General features: G+C 48.4%; 1 non-coding gene across 1 annotated transcript; it reads right to left on the bottom strand.

Annotated features, from left to right (window-relative positions):
• Positions 1-874: 874 nt before the first annotated feature.
• On the bottom strand, positions 875-949 carry Trnas-cga (transfer RNA serine (anticodon CGA)). Its single transcript has one exon. It is a non-coding gene; the product is annotated as a tRNA-Ser (tRNA).
• Between the last annotated feature and the right edge of the window lie 2,364 nt (positions 950-3,313).

Below are 3,313 nucleotides of genomic sequence, written 5' to 3'. Positions count from 1 at the left end.
CTGGCGCTTTTACACCACTATAACTTTACGTTGGTTTGGGGAATTTTTATTTAAGTTCAAATGGTTTAAATGGCTCTGAGCACTATGGGACTTAACTTCTAAGGTCATCAGTCGCCTAGAACTTGGAACTAATTAAACCTAAATAACCTAAGGACATCACACACATCCATGCCAGAGGCAGGATTCGAACCTGCGACCGTAGCGGTCGTTCGGTTCCAGAATGTAACGCCTAGAACCGCACGGCCCCTTCGGCCGGCTGCATGTTTATGATGTAAAGATTTACTACAGGCATGATCCTGTTCGGTTTGGACTGGGTCACATGTAGTAATAAGGTAACCTGCCGCTTCCTTCTTATTTCCAGTGTGGGATTTAGAGGCTAAGTAGGTTACAAATATTTTCCAGACTGAAGCGCGTTTCCAGACTGAAGCGCTTAGAACCTCTGGTTGGCGACAAGGCTGTGCTGGGATATTTTATGCGCGGTATCTCATGCATCTATCGCTATAAAATATCAAGCACTCACTCCGTCTGCAGGCCACAAGTGGCCCATCGGGACCATCCGACCGCCGTGTCATCCTCAGTGGAGGATGTGGATAGAAGCGGCGTGGTGTCAGCACACCGCTCTCCCTAACGTTATGATGGTATTCTTGACTGAAGCCACTACTATTCGGTCGAGTAGTTTCTCATTTGGCATCACGAGGCTGAGTGCACCCCGAAAAATAGCAACAGCGCATGGCGGCCTGGATGGTCACCCATCCAAGTACCGACGACGCCAGACAGCGCATAACTTCGGTGATCTCACGGGAACCGGTGTATCCACTGCGGCAAGGCCGTTTATAAAATATCAGTAAGAAACCTCCTGGCAGATTAAAACTGTGTGCCGGGCCGAGACTCGAACTCGGGACCTTTGCCTTTCGCGGGCAAGTGCTCTACCAACTGAGCTACCCAAGCACGACTCACGTCCCGTCCTCACAGCTTTACTTCTGTCAGTACCTCGTGCCCCACCTTCCAAACTTTACAGAAGCTCTCCTGCGAACCTTGCAAAACTAGCACTCCTAAAAGAAAGGATATTGCGGAGACATGGCTTAGCCACAGCATGGGGGATGTTTCCAGAATGAGATTTTCACTCTGCAGCTGAGTGTGCGCTGATATGAAACTTCCTGGCAGATTAAAACTGTATGCCGGACCGAGACTCGAACTCGGGACCTTTGCCTTTCACGGGCAAATGCTCTACCAATTGAGCGACCCAAGCACGACTCACTCCCCGTCCTCACACTGAAAATATCAGTAAGTTCTTTTATATTTTCTTGGTAACAGTCTTGCTAAATGAACGTCATTACGAAATTTGAATCCTAAGATGCCTAAATGAAACTGAAACACGTCAACGGGAAATAATAATAAATTTTAACACTGCAACCAAGACCGCCTGTTTCTATATTTCAAATAAAACGATATGTACCGAAATAGTATGTCTCGTTATGTGTGTAAAAGAAGAAAAAACACTCTGGAGAGGGAGGGCGCGAGCGTCGCAGCGAGTTGCCGGCAGTACTGGCACCTGAACACAGCCTTGCGGGACAGCGCGGAGCGCTCGGCCGCTGGTCGGCGTGTGCTGGCGCGGCGGATGTTTGCGCTGGCGCCACAGATAAAGCGCCAGCACGCCTCTGGCAGGTCGTCGCCGGACACTCGTCGCCTGCCGGGACCCGCCGGTTCTGACACTGAGTCCACGCACTCTGTCCTCTGTTGTTGTTGTTGTTGTGGCTTTCAGTCTGCGAAGACGGATTTAATGCAGCTCTCCACGTTACTCTGTCCCGTGCAACGCATATCATGTCATTTCTGGAATCCCAGAATCAACGGCTGGCCGGCGTGGCCTAGCGGTTCTAGGCGCTGCAGCCTGGATCCACATGACCGCTACGGTCGCAGGTTCGAATTCTGCCTCGGGCATGACTGTGTGGGATGTCCTTAGGTTAGTTAGGTTTAAGTAGTTCTGAGTTCTAGGGGACTGATGACCTCAGAAGTTAAGTCCCATAGTGCGCAGATCCAGAATCTACTATGTAGGAATCAACATGGATTCCGGAAACAGAGATCGTGTGAGACCCAACTCACTTTATTTGTGCATGAGACCCAGAAAATGTTAGATACAGGCTCCCACGTAAATGCCATTTTCCTTCACTTCCGGAAGGCGTTCGATACAGTTCCGTACTGTCGCCTGATAAACAAAGTAAGAGCCTACGGAATATCAGACCAGCTGTGTGGATGGATTGAAGAGTTTTTAGCAAACAGAACACAGCATATTGTTCTCAATGGAGAGACGTCTACAGACGTTAAGGGAACATCTGGCGTGCCACAGGAGAGTGTTATGGGACCATTGCTTTTCAAAAAAATGGTTCAAATGGCTCTGAGCACTATGAGACTTAACTGCTGAGGTCATCAGTGCCCTAGAACTTAGAACTACCTAAACCTAACTAACCTCACACACATCCATGCCCGAAGCAGATTCGAACCTGCGACCGTAGCGGTCGCGCGGGATCAGACTGTAGCGCCTAGAACTGCTCGGCCACTCCGGCCGGCATTGCTTTTCACAATATATATAAATGACCTAGTAGATAGTGTCGGAAGTTCCATGCGGATGATGCTGTAGTATACAGAGAAGTTACAGCATTAGAAAATTGCAGCGATGCAGGAAGATCTGCAGCGCATAGGTACTTGGTGCAGGGAGTGGCAACTTACCCTTAACATAGAAAAATCTAATGCATTGCGAATACATAGAAACAAGGATTCTTTATTGGATGATTATATGATAGCGGAACAAATACTGGTAGCAGTTACTTCTGTAAAATATCTGGGAGTGTGCGTACGGAACGATTTCAAGTGGAATGATCATATAAAATTGTTGGTAAGGCGGGTGCCAGGTTGAGATTCATTGGGAGAGTACTGAGAAAATGCAGTCCATCAACAAAGGAGGTGGCTTACAAAACACTTATTCGACCTATACTTGAGTGTTACTCAACAGTGCTGATTCCGTACCAGGTCGGGTTGACAGAGGAGATAGAAAAGATCCAAAGAAGAGCAGTGCGTTTCGTCACAGGGTTATGTGGTAAGCGTGATAGCGTTACAGAAATGTTTCGGCAACTCAAGTGGCAGACTCTGCAAGACAGGCGCTCTGCATCGCGATATAGCTTGCTGTCCATGTTTCGAGAGGGTGCGTTTCTAGATGAGGTATCGAATATATTGCTTCCCCTTACTTATACCTCCCGAGCAGATCACGAATGTAACATTAGAGGGATTCGAGCGCACACGGAGGCTTTCCGGCAGTCGT

This window comes from Schistocerca gregaria, chromosome 9 (assembly GCF_023897955.1).
Source record: "Schistocerca gregaria isolate iqSchGreg1 chromosome 9, iqSchGreg1.2, whole genome shotgun sequence".
In the NCBI taxonomy this organism is placed as follows: domain Eukaryota; kingdom Metazoa; phylum Arthropoda; class Insecta; order Orthoptera; family Acrididae; genus Schistocerca; species Schistocerca gregaria.
Note: the sequence above shows the minus strand (reverse complement) of the source record. Positions and strands in the feature narration are given on the sequence as shown.